The 18,467-nt window shown below is 44.3% G+C and overlaps 1 pseudogene; it reads left to right on the top strand.

The window, feature by feature from the left end:
* Positions 1-12,789: 12,789 nt before the first annotated feature.
* Positions 12,790-15,127, top strand: LOC127659547 (uncharacterized; annotated as a pseudogene).
* Positions 15,128-18,467: the final 3,340 nt, after the last annotated feature.

Below are 18,467 nucleotides of genomic sequence, written 5' to 3'. Positions count from 1 at the left end.
TAAAAAAAGCAAAAATAGAGGATACTGAGAGGCACTTACAATGGAAGTGACAATAGCGAGAAGAACAATGAGGAGATTTAAGTTAAGAAGAAAAGAAAAAAATCAGTGACTCTACCAAAAACCAATACTGTCCTGTGTAAAAAAATCATGACATCTGGTCACCCAGTCTACAATTAAATTATAAGAAAAACATTTCACTGCCCAAAATAACTTCATAATTCATTGTGAAATTTGTGTGGAAAAAAAAGTAAAATAAAACGTCTTGTTACTGTCGAACGAGACGTTGTGTCGATGAAGTGACAATAAGGGTCGATCTTGAGAGCCCAAAACACCTTCAAATCTTTGAGAAAAGGCCAATGAGAATTGCCGAGATGAATTTGCATACCACTCCCCCCGACATACGGGTATAAAAGGGAGGCCAGCAGGCAAGTTCATTCAGATTTTGCACTGAGGAGCCGAGACAAAGTCCCGGCCATTACAGCAGTATATTTCTGTCTGAGGCAAGAGGGACACAATGTCTTGTTCCGTCCATCAGGGAACAGAGGTTAAGACAGTAATCGAGACGTTCCTCTTCTGTCACTCACTCGACATTGTGTCGATGAAGTGACACTAGGGTTCCATATACTAAACGCCACAATGACTGAACTGGTCAAGTGAACTACCGATGCAGGTGTAGGAAAGCTACTAGGAGCATAGGAACAGGTGCACTCGGGCTGCACAGAGCCTCCCCAGACACCACAAGACATCGTGTGCTTCCCCATAACCTTTAGGGGGAGGAAGGAGACGTACCAATGGCATTACCTGCCATGACAGAGTATCTGCTGTGACGTTGAGGTCACCTGGAATGTGAGTGGGACCCAGCGACCTGAGCTGCCACTGACTCCAGAGGAGGAGGCCACGGGCGAGTTGTGACATGAGACGGGAGCGTAAACCACCTTGTTGAGGTGTTGTCCATCCGTACCAACACGTGCTTGCCCTGAATTAATTTCATATTGCATGTGTAATTACACGCACAAACTCTCGTTCTTCACCGACGTGAAGAGAACGCTGTGGAACTGGGGCGGTCGCCTGACGAATTGAATTGCATAGACGAGTCGGGCGGTTCGGGCCAGCCAGCTTGACGGTTTGGGAAGCGATAACCACGCGCCCAAGCTCCGGGCGAGGGGCACTAAGGGAAGGATCACATCCGAAGTTTCTGGGCATGGGGCCTCGCAGCGGGGAGAAGCAGGGAGAGCCACATCAGGGAGCGAGGCTCCGACCCGAGACGGGAGCACTGAGGGGACCCTCCAAACACTTACCTTGCTTCGTGGGTCCGGCACAAGGCGAGCCGGCGACTGAGGAGGAGGGCCTCTCGGGGCATCCTCGAAACCGGATGTGGTTTGTGTGGTGCAGCCAGGCATGAGAAGACGGAGGGCTGCGTTCATAATAAAACATTTACATTCTGTAAATCGACTTAAAAACTACTGTCTGATTAATTGGTGATCTGCCTTTTCCATTACCATAGTTATCGGTATCTGCAACATCAACATCCAGTCAACCTCTAGTTTAAACATCAGTGTTTTTGGATGAATGGAACTCTCTGAACAGTTTAAAAAGCACAATATTTCATCCTACCTTTATCCATCCTTATGTAGCCTTGTGAAGTATTTTCCTTTTTTCTGATGCAGCCAGTGTCTTCAGGTTGCAGTTTAAATTGGATGTGTACGGTGTCCCTGCAGCCAGCGTGAGAAATGAGACGAGGCGGCGAAAGTACTCTTTAACCAAGCAGCACATGCTGAACTCAGGAAAACATGCACTAAAAAAATGAAAATGCACTATAAACCTATTTATCAACACTATCTTTTAAAATAAAGCCTTTTATGGCTCAGTATTAAATACTGTATTGATAAACTCATTTACTTAATAAAAAGTGTCTTGATTTAATATAACCATGCAGGAACTGGCACACAATACTTCTCTCATCTAAACTAGATTTCATTATGGTTTAGTGTACAATATAGTTTAATTACTCACTCTTGATAAACATGTGATTATTTCTATTCATCATCCCAGGAAAAATTGTATGTAGTAATCCAGAAATCAGTTTATTTTCTGTTTAGTCACACTCCTTGAGATAATCAAAGCTATTTGTGTGTCATAGGTTTTTGACCAATCACAGGCTGCTGCACCTCCTACAGTCTGCCACAGTCCCATGCATGCCCCAAAAGTACCTACCTAGGAGTAGGACCTAAAAATGTCCCCTAAAACAGCTTCAAGGAACTATTAATTTCCTCAGGTCTGAAAGCGGAAAAGTACATAAAAAGGGCTTTAGTACCACAAATGGGAAAGGGCCTTATATGATTTTGTTCTTTCCTTGTACAAATTATTTTTCATTTCCCATCTTAAAATGCACAGACAACTAAACCATTTGTAAAGTGTAAACACTGTAACTCTCTGGCATTATCATAAAATTACTGCCTTTTTGAGCATCCTGACCAGCCCGACACAGCAGCATTGACCAAGCTAATGGTGAGAGTATAAGGTTGTATTGTCTGTTTGTCCGTACAACAGATAGGGCATGTGTCCAATCTTTTTTTATTAATTCCATTTGGTGATGCTAGAGGTGCAGAAATTATACTCTTCACCTGTAAGGAAAAAAATTATGCAAAAGCAGATTATATTAGCAAATTGAAAAAGACAGAGATGGGAGGTGAGAATCATTGATGTTTGATTCATTCTCTCTCTGAAGTGTAATTGGGCTTTGAAGAGGGGGAACTGATGCAATAATACCAACCCAATTCTTCTTTTCTCAGCATGCAAAAAATACTCTGCTTTTGTTAGCTGAAAATCAGACCAGACTGATCAATCTGATTCGAGCGAAAGAGCAGGAAGATGGTGCGAAGGATGGAAGAAAGAGATCAAACACGTATAGATCCAACCGGCCCATATAAGTAATCGGTCTCAGCAGCACGCAGGCACTTCTGCACTCCACAGGTGTACTGACAGAGGCTTATCTCTCTCCCCCCTGCCTGCACTGATTACGGGCATGCCAGAGCTGTGTGTCCTGCTCTTCTAGTGCTGTCAACTCACTCACAATTAGCCGCGATCATTACCTGTCGAAGGAGATTAACTCAACCATGATATGTTTAGGTTTTGAGCCACTCTCTCACACCAAGGTTATATGGCAGGAGAATATTCCAAAGAGACAATATTGCCATCCATTGGAGGCACAACGGAGCTCCAGGAGTAGTGGTGGAGAAAGTGAAGTGAGGGAGCTCTGTCTAAGGTGGTTTGTTGGTCTAATCTGGCCCTCATGCTGGTTAGGCTGGTCTAATTTGCTGGTATAAAAGGAGCTTATAAGACTGAGAAACCAACTGAGCAAGTCTAAGGTGTTTTGTTGGTCTGGGCACCAAGCAGGTAAGGTGGACTAGTTTGTTGGTTTAAGAGAGGGTTTTTGATCTGGGACTCGTTCCTTCATTGTCTAGAACAGAATGGAATGACTCTTGAGTAATACTAAGAATGTGTTTTTTTTTTTTTTTTTCCAATGGGTGTGAATATACCTTTATGGCTCTCTTGTTGGGGTAGGGACTAGGGAGGTGTGTTTTCTTTCTTTTTTTCTGAAAATCCTGTATTGTACATGTATTGTAAAATAAAATAAAAATATGTTCAAAAAAAAAAAAAAAAAAAAGAGAGGGTTTTTGGAATTGTCAGGCTAGAAGACCAGCTGGCCAACCAATTAAGCCAGCCTGAGGTAGTTTGTTGGTCTGAGATGGCCACCACGCTGGTTACGATGTCTTGTTTTGCTGGCTTTACAAGGGTTTTAGTAGGGCTGTAACTATTATGAAATTTGTCTGACTTTTATTAATTTTCAAACAAATAAGTGTTACTATGATGATTTATTGTCTGTTTTAGGGCTTTCAGAATTGTTGCAATTGTCATACGAATTAAATGACTTCTTAAGGTGTATGAAGCACACATAATGTACAACCAAAATGCATATTCATTGCAATGGACATTAATCTCTTAAAATCTCATCCTCCACAGTATTAATCTGCCGGTAAGTAATTAAGTAAGCACTTTTTATTCATAAAGCACATTTAAATTTAGCTTACACTGACCAAAGTGCTGTACAAAAACAATTATAAAATAAAATTAAAGCTGCGAGCAGCGATGACGGGCCCAAGCCGGTGGCACCGCCACCCCCGTGCCTTTAGGGTTGCTGTGCACGATGGGCAATAACGTAACCTCGCTTTGACTGTCGAGAAGAAGATGTGTGCTGTAGAGCTCCAACGAACATTCGCAACGACAGCTCTCGACCTAGTTAGAAGCATTTCTTGTTTGCATGACATGTGGACTTAATAAATCCTTATCTTGAGCCAAATAAACAAGCTGACATTCAGTACAACCTGTGTCTTTTGTTTAGAACACATACAAATGTTATTTATGTACCGTTTTTGTACGGTACATAAATAAATAAAGCTACCGTTTTTGAAGACTGCGCATGTGCGAACGTGCTCTACTATGTAAGAACGAGCCGATTATTGAATCTGGAAATGGGTGGGGCCTGTAACACCTTTAGGAACCAAACGTGCAACACTCATAAATACCGGTTGTAAATCACATTCCCTCACTCGTCTTTGAGATGGCTTCACGTGTTTGGATCGTCGGCAGTTCCATCATCCGCACACTGCATACTCGCTTCTGTGAGCAGCGCCTGGACGGAAACCTCGGTCTTCAGTGTGAGATCACCTGGGACGGCAGAGGAGGCAGACTCTGGGAGCAGCTGTTTCCAGCTCTGCGCTCTCTCAGGGCCAAAGCTACAGCTCCAGATATTCTCATTATTCACCTGGGAGGGAACAGTTTGTGTCGGGTGGGCCGCAACCGCCTCGATTTTCTTCGGGAAATAAAGAGTGACCTGACCGAAGTCTTACAAATGTTTCCCAGAACCAGGCTGGTGTTTTCTGGCATTTTACCCCGTCTAAATTGGAGAGGACAGACTGGCAGGACTGGCTATGGCATTGAACGAAGCCGGCGGTGGATCAACGGCGCCATGTCTGGCTTCTTGGCAGAGAGGCAGATGCGCTGCATTCACCACAGAAACATCGGCTTGTTCCATCTGTGCAGAGACGGAGTCCACCTGAGACCAGAGGGAAACCAGCTTCTGCCGAGCAACCTCCGAGAAGCTCTGCAGGTGGAACTCAGAAGATGAAGCAACAAATGTCCTTTTAAGGGCAGCAACAATGGCTCTTTTAAGAGCCACATTCACTCATTCAAATAAAAAGCATTTTCCAAGTGTGTGAAATTCGTTGTTCCTCACCTTACTTGATGTCAGGTTTCAGATGACTTGTTTTTAAATAAAAATGTCGATTCCTCTTATCCATTCCTTTGTAAGCATTTCAATATAACTTTCAAACCATTTAAGAATCGTGCGCTGTTTTCTGTGCTGACCACAATCCAAAACGTGCCATAAAGCAGCGGTTCTCAAACTTTTTTGTTTTGGTTTATTTATATAAAGACACAGAGAATATTACTTGCCTTACCTGATTAGAATTATAAAAAAAATAACTAGGGAATCACTAAAACGAGAGAATTATTCTTATTTGATGATACTCTCAAAACATTCCACAACAAATCCTTGAAATTGAATGATATTCAGAACAGAACACGAATAAAAAAACGCTCTCTTTACAATCAAAATGTTTTTACATTTGCGATGTATTTGGATGCTAAACTATTCTTTATTATAGGCTTTGTACTTTACTCACGCTCCAATACCGACGTAGAAAATCATCCGCTTTACATGCGCAAAAATATGCTTGGAAACATCACAGTGGAGCGGTGCTTACTGTGAATGATACTGAATTGTACTACTGACTATTTAAACTAGGGCTGGGCGATATGGCAAAATATATTATCACGATATTTTTTTCCATATTGATCGATATCGATATTTGTTACGATATATAATTTAATAATGCTGCCCGTTTGAAAAGTATACTGATAATGATGCCTGAAGAAACCAGAAGGTTCAATAGTTGAACTATATAGTTTATTAACATAAATAAATAACAATGCAAACATTTAACTGTGCAAACATGGATTGGTTGAGAATATATTTTGTTATAAAAGAATATTGATAAACTTTAAATCTAAATGTTAACATTTTACTTTTAGCAAACATGCTTTATCTGCCTTGACAAAACAATGCAAGTTAGCTTGCCTTGTAACTGATTATAAAATATCAAACTAAAAGCTGTGACTACAGTACTATCACATCAAATTTCTTTGGCAGGGCAGCAAACATTTCAAAATGTTTGCAGAGGTACAACCAAGACAACAAATGTAAACAAGTGAACCACAAAGTCCCTGGCAGATTTAAGTACTTAACTGTCAGATAAATAAAATATTAATTGTGTACTGGTTTTAAATATCTCAAATGTTTTAGAGGTAGCAATCTGAGTAAAAAGTGCAAAATGTAAACATTGTAAACCAGTCACTATGCTACACCTTTTAGGTAGTGCTCATGTAACCCTAATTACCCTATTATAGGTTTTTGCCAGAAAGACTAGTCTGCAAAACTTTTGGACGGAGTAACATTAACATGGGCCCGCATTTTCATACTCTCGGTGTGGTCGCTGGGATGGTACCTTTTCAGGTGACCGAAAAGGTTTTATTTGTTGTGTTTCCCGTCTTGGTTATCACCGACCGACGGCATATTTCGCAGACCGTCTTTATTTGCGCGTCGTCGCTTTTCAGATATCCAAACCACTTCCATATAATTGACGTCTTGTTACCTTTTTTGTCAACAATTTCCTCAGCTTTGGAAGATAGTTCGAGTTCGTCGTTTCCACTCATTTTTTCTTTACACTCACTTTCTTCACTGCCGGTAGCTCAAACAGTGCTCTGCTAGCAAATGGGCGTGTACTTAGACGCACAAGCCAAAATCTGCGTTCTGACTGGCTGTTGTCCGTTTATTTCTGCTTTGTAATAGGCTGTTAGGTCTATCCATATCGAGTAAACATGTCAAAAGTTTATCATCGTAGTCTAAATAAATATTATCGCGATGCCATATCGAGATCGTTTTATCGCCCAGCCCTAATTTAAACAGAGTAATTTTTATATGTTAGGTTTACTATTTTATTATTATATTTTATTGCGGATATAATGAACAGGCTGCGATGTCAAGATTGCAATGATGGAGTGTGTGTGTGTGTGTGTATTTGTAACCTTAAGTAATCATGGTTTATTTATTCATTTATTTATTCATTTGTTCTTTTATTTATTTATTATTTAACATGCATGTGTGCATTATTAAAAGTACCATTGCAGCAACGAGAACGGGTCTGAGCCAAATTATGTTAAAGATGTGTTCTGGTGACTGGCGTGTTTTTAAACCAATCAGATAAGAGTAAATCGAGAGTTAGCGATTAGCTCATCTGATTGGCTACATGAAGAAGGTGGACCCGCCCTCCACTTCGCACTCCCGTTGGAACTACGTCATTTCAACAACAAATGGTAGATTTATCAGAAAATTAATCAGAAAGAAAATCAATCGCAAAGATCGCAAAACAATAATTATAAAAGTGGTTGTTTGCTGCCATTTTTTGTTTTCTTAAAAATGTAAAACACAAGCATCGATGTTTTATCACAGGTTTACAATAAAAATAAGAGTGTGATTTCAAAGCATTTTGAAATTTGATCATCATTCTCGGACGTTTTGATACGTTCGGATCGATCAGCCCATCCCTACTTTCTTTAGACATATGTTTCATGTGTTGGTTTTAATAAAGACTCGGAGTACTCATAAAACTCACAGAACGAAATATGCGTCACACTTTACTGCGTTCTCAACAACATGTACAAGTCTTCTTCATACGTTAAAACAACGAGAATACAGAAAATAGGCTTAGAACTCCACCTAGTGGTTATATTATAGAATTAAAGGAGAAATTACATGAGACAGCTTTATAACTGAAATGGCTTTAACTGAAATAGACTAAAGTTTAATATAACTATTCTGATAAGTGTATATTTCCAACATCATGTTTGTGTTATCAGTTTCTGTAAGTTTTTGTGACGTGTTTCAGAAAGATAATGGCTTAGACAGAGCAATAGTTTATTTTCATCTTAACCGGACATTAAAGTTGATCACTGCAATAATTCATAATTCAATATATTGATACCCGATTTCTTTATCAACTGTTTGTTCAATTGAGACATAAGGGGTGATTTCAAAGCATTTTGAAAGTGACACACTTCCTTCTGCCAGTTGGTGGCGCTATAACTTTGACTCACAGTAGTCACATCCATGTGACACACTGCTGAAGTTTCATCGAGATCAGTTAATATATGCAAAAGTTATAACACACTTCCTTGCTTTTATGCTTCCTTTGTGTGCTTTTTGGAGCTTCAAAGTTCATTTGCAATGTGTTCCACATTCAAACCAAAATATCTGACTCTAGGTCAAAGTATGAAACCAATACCCCACTTTTGTCTGAAGGTGGCGCTACTGAGCCCCTGCACCAGGCATCAAAAAAGAAAATTCAAGTTTGAAGAGCTGCCACAACAACAGTATTTAAGATATCAATAATCCTTTCACACGTCTACATCTGCCGGGTGTTTACATTATACACATAAAGTTTGAAGTAAATCGTGTAACAATAAGTGGGTGATTTTAAAGCATTTTGAAAGTGACACACTTCCTTCTGCCAGTTGGTGGCGCTATAACTTTGACTCACAATAGTCACATCCATGCGATCGGCCTCTTACAGCGAACACACCGCTGAAGTTTCATCGAGATCAATTAATGTATGCAGAAGTTATAACACTCTGACTGTTTCTCGTTTCTCGCCATCATTTCGTTTCCTCGCCACGGCCAAACCGTTAGAGATATCAAAAATCTGCCGGCAATTTTTCATGCTCAATGTCTTGACATCATGCTGACCGAGTTTGGTGGCGATTGGTGGAATTCTCTGGGAGGAGTATTCCAAATTCCATTGCGTGCGTTTTTCAAACAACCCTAAATAGACGGTTTCCTGTTGGTCTGGGGTAAAAAGTAAAAGTATGAAGGATATATGAAACGATGAGATCTATATGTGTACCCAGTTTCATATTATTACATGCAAGCGTGTTTGAGTTATAGACCAAGTTTTCGGACCCTGTTCCAGGGGCGCTGTCGAGCCCCTGCCACGCCCGGTACCAGCTTCAGCCCGGCCCTAATGACCGCAGGTTCTGACCCGTGTGCAAAGTTTCAAGAGTTTTTGAGCATGTTAAGAGCCCCAAAAGTGCCCCGTAAGTCGTAAAAAAAATAATAATAATAATAATAATAATTAAAGCTGCGAGCAGCGATGACGGGCCCAAGCCGGTGGCACCGCCACCCTGGGCCTTTAGGGTCGCCAGCGCACGACGGGCAATAACGTAAGCTCGCTCGACCGTCGAGAAGATGTGTGCAAATTCCAAGAAATCCACATTCAAACCAAAATATCTGACTTTCTGTTGGTCTGTTTGTTCACTTGAGACATAAGGGGGTGATTTAAAAGCATTTTGAAAGTGACACACTTCCTTCTGCCAGTTGGTGGCGCTATAACTGACTCACAATAGCAACATCCATGCGATCGGCCTCTTACAGCGAACACACTGCTGAAGTTTCGTCGAGATCAATTAATGTATGCAGAAGTTATAACAGACTTCCTGTTTCTCTTACTGCCTTCTGCCAGTTATTATAGGCTTTGTACTTTACTCACGCTGCAATACCGACGTAGAAAATCATCCTCTTTACATGCTCAAAAATATGCTTGGAAACATCACAGTGGAGCGGTGCTTACTGTGAATGATACTGAATTGTACTACTGACTATTTAAACAGAGTAATTTTTATATGGTAGGTTTACTATTTTATTATTATATTTTATTGCGGCTATAATGAACAGGCTGCAATGTCAAGATTGCAATGATGGAGTGTGTGTGTGTGTGTGTGTGTATTTGTAACCTTAAAGGGGTCATATAATGCCATTTTTGTACAAGTTAATATGAATCTTTAGGGTCTAAATGAAAACTTTGTAATATACTTTTATTAAAAATTCTCATTAGTATTTTAAGAAAACACTAATTTTAACTGCTCAAAAACAGCTCCGTTTTCAGCACGCCGTTTCAGTGCATATGACTTTAAATGATAATGAGGTTTGGTCACCCGCCCCTCCCTCCGTTCTGGGGGAATTCTAGTCTTGAATCATATGCATTTGCAAGATGTAAACAGTATTTTGCCAGTATTGTGTTACCATTCATCTTCATGCAGTTATAACTGTTTTTTTACATTACTTCTTAATCAGTAACATACAAGTAAACCAGGTGTAACTTAGTGTTACCATGTTAACTGTAACACCTGCGTACACAGTTTTTAATAACACAATAACCATAACGCGTTGTTCATTATAAACGTGTGATTATGAATTATATTGAGAACGTCGTAACGTTATGGAAAACATGCCGTAATGTACCCTGAGTGTAAACATTAGCCACATGCAGTTTAGCGTTGTTTTGGTTGAACTCACCTCTGAGTGCTGCTTTACCTGCAGTTGAGCGTTGTTAAACTCACCGATGAATGGTGTTGTACCCACAATGAGCGTTGTTAAACTCACCGATGAATGCGGTTGCCTATGAACGCGCTAAACCTTTGCTGAGAGGGCACTTTGATATCAGATTGTGAGGGTTTTAAAAATAAAAAAACTGTTGGAGGGCCAGATAAAGATGATCTGGGGGCCACCATTATACTAGCCCTGCCATAGATCATTCATTGTAGCCTATTCCTTTTTATTTTTATTTATTGCAGTCTCGACCCATTCGCAGCAGACGAAAAACGTACGTGCAGGTCCAGCTGTTTCGTTCTCTTTCATCATCTCGTGTTCGAGATCCACCTATGGGAAGGGCATCCGTACCTGACCTCTGCAGAAGCATCCAATTGCACCAAGTCTGGCTAGACAGACAGAAGCGCGTGTCCTATGCTCGGTAAGGTCCCGCCCCTTACCTAAGGGCATATAACAATCTGCACGCGCTGCTGCTCCTCAGTTGACATTCGCTTCTCGCGACCTCTGTTTTGTACTCAGCTCGGTTGAAATTAGAGTTTTTCACTCACCCGTCTACAGGAGGATACATCGCACAGATCAGCCTCCGCCTGACGTGATTAACCTTTTTTCAGCCAACTTAGCTGTTTATTGTTTATTGCAAGCCGCCCAAGCTCGCTCTAAACTACCACCAGGCTGCCCGCCTTTTCTCTCTCCTGCTCCACGCAAGGATTTTTCGGAGTTTTCGAACATTTATGGCATTTTCTAAGCCTACGGCCTCCTCTGGGGGCAGCCTATCGCGTGCCTGCCCGGCCGCGTGCGGTGCCCTCATCGCAGCCAAGGATTCCCATCCTTTATGTGTTGTGTGCATGGGTCTCAAACATGCGGAGGAGGCTCTAGAGTTTCCGGAAAACTGTAGCCACTGCCTGGCGTTGCCTAAAAACTCCGCCGCCGGAGGCTCAAGGTCGCCGCTACCCAGTGCACCGACCTCGAACTCTCCGACTCCGATGGGGGTAACGGTGATGACGACGCGCTCCTGGTTTCCTCCCGGGCGCGGCCTCGCTCAGCTGGGCTGATCAACACAACCCGGAATTTCCTGAGGAGATTCTCTCAGTGGACCCCTCGTTCGCCAATGAGCCGGCTGGTTCTGGTGACTACGACGATGCGGGCCTTCTTGAAGGTTCGGAGGACGAGGATGCCATCCCGTCTTCTGTGACTCAGGCTAACGCCCCTGCAGCCCTCACCCAGTCTGTCCTCATCGAGGTTTGTGAGCGAGCGGCCGCTCGCCTCAATATCGAATGGCCAGCTTTACAAAGTGCCACTGACCAAGAGAGGGACGTGTATGACGGGAAACTCCTGGGACCCCCTCCAGGCTCGAGAAAACAACTTCTCCCCGTCCTTCCTGCATGCGCAAAGCATATGAGGTACTTTTGGGGGGACCCGCTGGACCTAAAACACGGTCTCGCGGGCCTTGAAGTAAAGGACATGACGGCCCTTGGGATGGGTGACCCCCCGCCATCGAGCCCTCTGTCGCCAGACACCTTAATCCATCTCAAGGTGGTCTACTTGCCCCCCCAAACCTGTTCTCCCGAACAAAATGGACCGGTTTTCTGCCTCTATACACCAGGCCTCTTACAAAGCCTCGGCCTTGGCCGTCAGAGCCCTCAATGTCTCCTCTCTTCTGTCTGCATACCAGGCTGAACTCCTGGTCGATATGGGGCAACAATTGGAAAAAGGGACCCCCACACCCTCTCTGTGGAAGGAGATTGTTACGGTGAATGACCTTGTTCTCCGTAATGCCCGTCAGGCCGTCCAAGCCTGCGGGCGCTCTATGGCGTTCTCAGTGGCTGGAGAACGTGCTCTTTGGCTTAACTTGTCGGGCCTCCCTGACAGTGAGAAACGGCGCATTGCGGGTGCCCCTGTAGAGCCTGGCCAGGCTCTATTTGGCCCTGCCGTCGCTTTAATGCAACAGCGTTGCGACGACAAGAGGAAGGAGGACGAAGCGCTAAAATTATGCCTCCCGAGGAGAGCGGCACCGCGCCAGGCACCACCCGCGCGACCACCCAACCCTCCTGCTTCGGGCGTCCTTTCCATTACCCCGGTAAGGCAAAGCCTCGGAATAAGCCACCTCATCAGCAGGGTAACCCGCCTTCTGCTAAGCCTTGGGGTAGAATGTCTTTCGCCGCGGCTGCGGCCAAGAAACCCCCCACTCTACCCCCTCCGATTCTAAACGGAAGCGGCCGGCCTGATCCATGGCCTCAGGGGGCTTTGAGTCCACGTTCTCGGGCCACCAGCCCCCGGACTCTTGTTCGACCCTCCAAGTTCTCAAGAAAAGGAGGGTTTCACTCGGTGGGGTCAGCCCCCCTACCAGTGGGTGCCCACCCTGTGTGTTCGGTTCAGAACCATGTGTGTTCCCCTGTTCAGCCCATATCAGGGAACTTCCATGTGCTGGAAGTGTTTACAGTGAGAAACAGTATGAGAGCAGTGTCACCACACAGCCCCTATTACATCTCTCCCACACACTCAATAAAGGCTTCGGCCCAAGTGTTTCAAAAAAGAAAAAGAACACAAAAAATCACAAAAATCCAGCACAGAGAGAGAACATCTCTCCACAACCCCTTATGTCGCCCCTATGTTGTCCACTAGATGGCGCCATTGTATTTCAAATGAGCAACTCGGGCATAAACGCAGCAATAAGCGCTTCCCCGGCTCAGGTGGGCTCACTTGCGAGCCACACAACAGCTTGGCAGGCTGTGTCGGCTCCCGAGTGGGTGATTCGAACCATAACGAAAGGGTACAGGCTCCAGTTTGCCAGGAGACCTCCACCTTTCGGCGGCGTTATCTTTTCTCACACAGAAAAGAGCGCTGCACACATTCTGAAAGAAGAAATTTCCTCCCTCCTCGTGAAGGGGGCGATTCAAGTAGTACCCCGAGATCAATGCAATCAGGGGTTTTACTCCCGTTATTTCCTAGTTCCAAAGAAGGACGGCTCTCTCCGTCCTATTATGGATCTCAGAGTGTTAAACAAACATTTGAGGAAATACAATTTCAGAATGTTAACACACGGCACACTCGCGCGCTCAATTCATCAGAACGACTGGTTCACATCAGTCGATCTGAAAGATGCCTTTTTCCACATCAATATGTACGCCCCGCACAGGAAATTTCTTCGCTTTGCCTATCAGGGCATATGCTACGAATTCACAGTCCTCCCTTTCGGCCTCTCGCTGAGTCCGAGGGTGTTCTGTCTATGTGCGGAAGCGGGCTTAGCGCCGCTGAGAATAACGGGTCTCAGGATCCTAACATACATAGACGATTGGTTAATCATAGCCAATTCCAGGGAAGAGGTGGTGCAAGACACTCGCCGTGTGCTCACGCACATCACATCACTCGGGTTCAGAGTGAATGTGAGCAAGAGCAATTTCACACCTGCCCAGAGTGTTATATTCCTGGGTCTGGAGCTGAATTCAATCTCAATGCGCGCGCGCCTTTCACAAGAACGCGTTCGCTCTCTAATGAATTGTCTATCACAATTCAAGGAGGGGACGAATGTGCCATATCGCAAGTGTCTCAGATTACAGGGTCTTATGGCATCAGCTATTCAAGTTTTGCCTTTGGGCCTTCTGCGTATGAGGGCATTCATGAAGTGGGTTTTATCCCTCCACTTCAGCCCATTACGCGACCTCTGCCGCTCTGTCACAGTGACGCGCTCGTGCACAGCAGCCTTGCGCCACTGGAGGAGTGCAGACATGTACGCACATGGGACCCCTCTCGGGGCTGTTATGTTGCGAAAAGTGGTAACGACAGACGCGTCCTTAACAGGCTGGGGAGCCACTCAGGAGGGCAGGACGGTGAACGGTTCGTGGCCGAGCGAACTTCGTTCAGCCCACATAAATTATCTGGAGCTCATGACCGTATGGAAAGCTCTGAATCATTTTCTTCCCCGTCTGCAGGGGCATCATGTGCTCGTTCGCTGCGACAATACCACTGCAGTGGCTCACATCAATCGCCAGGGCGGCATGCGCTCGCCCAAGCTTCATGCCCTAGCTCACAGGCTTTTGGTGTGGAGCAGGCGGCACTTCCTGTCGTTACGCGCAACCCATGTTCCAGGTGTCCTGAACAGGGGCGCGGACCTTCTGTCGAGGGGGAACCCGCTCTACGGAGACTGGCGACTCCACCCCCAGATAGTGGGCATGTTGTGGGAGAAATTCGGGAAGGCGAACGTAGATCTCTTCGCCTCGCGCGAAAACTCCCACTGTCCTATGTTCTTCTCGCTAAAGGACGAGGACGCGCCCCTCGGCGTGGACGCACTTGCCCACCCGTGGCCCAAAGTGCTGCTCTACGCGTTTCCCCCTGTGCCTGTTAATTCCTACCCTGGCCAGGGTGAGAGAGCAGGGCCTGTCCCTAATTTTGATAGCACCCAGGTGGCCCAAGGCACCATGGTTGGCAGAGATAATTCCTCTTCTGCATGCCCAACCGTGGCCCCTCCCTCTTCGCACAGACCTGCTGTCTCAGGCGAACGGGGAAATATATCACCCACACCCGGACAGGGTGGCTCTGTGGGCTTGGCCCGTGAGAGGACAAACTTAAGCTCGATGGGGCTCCCCCACGGGTGGTTGCAACTATACAGAACGCTAGGGCTTCCTCCACAAGGTCCCTATATGACTGTAAGTGGCAAGTGTTTGAAGGGTGGTGTGATGAGCGTGGTTCAACATCATATCAGTGTTCAGTCTCTGATATTTTATGTTTTTTACAAGACCTTATGGATAAAGGCAGGACTTTTTCCACTATTAAGGTCTACCTGGCAGCTATTTCCGCTTGTCATGTTGGGTTTGATGGCTTAACGGCAGGGCAGCACCCCCTCATTCGTAGATTTATGAAGGGTGCCCGCCGTTCTCTCCCAGTTACTAGAAGGACTGTCCCTGAATGGGACCTCTCCATGGTGCTGGAGGCTTTATGTCAGCCACCTTTTGAGCCCCTGGGAGGCGTTTCCCTGAAAATTCTGTCTTTTAAGACAGCGTTGCTCCTGGCCTTAGCATCAGCTAAACGTGTCAGTGACCTACATGCACTCTCTGTTCATTCCTCGTGCACTAAATTCTCTCTTAGTGGAGATAAGGTTTTTCTTAAGCCTAACCCGGCCTTTATGCCGAAATGCTTCCCAGCATTCTCGTGTGAGGTAATGGAGCTTTCCGCTTTTCACCCTCCTCCTTTTTCATCTGAAGAGGATCAGAGGCTGAATGGTCTGTGTCCGGTCCGTGTCCTGCGGGCTTACTTGGATAGGACCAGTGCTTTTCGGAAGAGCAATCAGCTCTTTATCTCTTGGGCTCCTCCTCACTCGGGGAATCCCATTTCTAAGCAACGCCTCTCACATTGGCTTGTGGAAGCTATAATTTTGGCTTATGAATCTTCAGGAGTGCTGCCTCCAGAAGGCATCAGAGCCCACTCAACGAGGGGCATGGCCGCCTCTTGGGCTCTGTTCAGGGGAGTTTCATTGCAGGACATCTGTTCTGCTGCCAGCTGGGCTTCTCCCCATACTTTTGTACGTTACTACCGACTGGATGTAACCAGGACCCCGGTAGCTCATTCTGTCCTGGGGGTGGGTTCTTCATAGCCCCTCCCCTGTTGGTTCCTTTTTCTTTATATATGTAATATATTTTATATATATATATATATATATATATATATATATATATATATATATACATATATGAAGTAGGGAAAAAGGGGTAATGGGCCGGTTGGCTGTACACATTCATGTCACCGAGCATGCATTAACATTCCTGCTGGGTGTTGTCTTTACTGGGTGCTGCTGGGCTGATATTTATGTTTGTGCCACTAACATGTTTCTTCAGCTCTGCCAGTACACAGTTCTCACTTGTGTGCTTCAGGGTTGCCATGTGTGTAATTACGGGACGTGTCAAGCACCGCCTCCTTGGGGCGACCGTTCCCTTTTCTGGCTTGCAGGACCTCACTGTGAGTGTATTGGGCAATCGGGGAGCTGTCCATGTCTCCCATAGGTGGATCTCGAACACGAGATGATGAAAGAGAACAATAGGTTACTCACGTAACCCCGGTTCTCTGAAACATCGAGTGGAGAGATCCACCAAGCTTGCCCCGCTTGCTGCACGAGAAGCGAATATTCTTACTGAGGAGCAGCAGCGCGTGCAGATTGTTATATGCCCTTAGGTAAGGGGCGGGACCTTACCGAGCATAGGACACGCGCTTCTGTCTGTCTAGCCAGACTTGGTGCAATTGGATGCTTCTGCAGAGGTCAGGTACGGATGCCCTTCCCATAGGTGGATCTCTCCACTCGATGTTTCAGAGAACCGGGGTTACGTGAGTAACCTATTGTTTTGGTGGTGCGATGAAGACTTTCGTCGAACATCAGCACGAACGGTCCCGTGATTTTGGAAATTAGTCATCATCCGCTATTCCAAAGCGCGTAATGGCTGATGGCTGTAGTTTGCTGGAGACCCTTGACAGCAGTTAGATATTTTTCACTTTTTGAATGAGACTCCAGCGCCCGTACACCCAACATTCCCAATTTAATAGCTTTCTTGCATAAGCAGTAGGCTTCAAATGCGTTATTTGCAACTGGCTTTAACCAAGCACGAAATTCAGATTTTTCAAGCCAAGTATCGCTAAACTTGCACTTCCTCATAGCTGAATAAAATCCGTTTAACGTCTTTCTGTTGTATCCGAGAGACTCACGCCAATAACACGAAGCTCAAAGCTGGCTGTTGCATGTTGGTCTATTTTGTAGTCATAATACAGCGAATTATATTTGGACTAGCGAAATAAGAAACTACAACAGCACGGAAGTAAAAAAGAAACATTCCAAAGCTGCGGGAGCATTTAAATGAGATTTACATGGGCGTAGGAAAATTAAGACCTGTTAAAAATTATTTAAGACCTAGAACACAATACTTCAGCAAATTTAAGACTTTTTAAGGCCTTAAATTGTGATTTTGAAATTTTAGACTTTTTAAGACCCCTTGGAAACCCTGTTTTTTTTTTTTTTTTTTTTTTTTGTAGAGTATTTTTTTATTGTATCACCAAAGCAATGGCGCTCACGACTCCCGTTGAAGTATCCAGCATCTCTAAGGTCTGCAAATAACTCCATCCAGAACTGAGACCTATATACATTTTGAAGAGTCCTCAAGCTGATGCTTACACCGTGTACAGCGTCACGAGTGGCCCTCGTTAAAATATTGAGCACTAATGATGCAGTATGTCTTGTTTTTCCGTCTGGTCCGCGTCTTTTAAAATCTCCAAACACCGTTCTCAACAGTCAACACGTACAAGTGTTCTTCTTACGTTAAAACAACGAGAATACAGAAAATGTGCTTAGACCTCCATCTAGTGGTTATATTATAGAATTAAAGGAGAAATTACATATGAGACAGCTTTATAACTGAAATAGACAAGTTTAATATAACTATTCTGATAAGTGTATATTTCCAACGTCATGTTTGTGTTATCCGTTTCTGTAAGTTTTTGTGGCGTGTTTCAGAAAGATAATCGCTTAGACAGAGTAATAGTTTATTTTCATCTTAACCGGACATCACAGTTGATCAGTGAAATAATTAATAATTCAATATATTGATACCGATTTCTTTATCAACTGTTTGTTCAATTGAGACATAAGGGGGTGATTTCAAAGCATTTTGAAAGTGACACACTTCCTTCTGCCAGTTGGTGGCGCTATAACTTTGACTCACAATAGTCACATCCACGCGACCGGCCTCTTCAAGTGAAGAAACTGCTTAAGTTTCATCGAGATCAAGTAATGTATGCAGAAGTTATAACACACTTCCTTGCTGTTTAAGCTTCATTTATGTGCTTTTTGAGCTTCAAAGTTCTTGTGCAATGTGTTCCACATTCAAACCAAAATATCTGACTCTAGGTCAAAGTATGAAACCAATACCCC

This window comes from Xyrauchen texanus, chromosome 19 (genome assembly GCF_025860055.1).
Source record: "Xyrauchen texanus isolate HMW12.3.18 chromosome 19, RBS_HiC_50CHRs, whole genome shotgun sequence".
NCBI classification, from domain to species: domain Eukaryota; kingdom Metazoa; phylum Chordata; class Actinopteri; order Cypriniformes; family Catostomidae; genus Xyrauchen; species Xyrauchen texanus.
The sequence above is the reverse complement of the archived record's forward strand: the minus strand, read 5'-3'. Positions and strand labels throughout refer to the sequence as shown.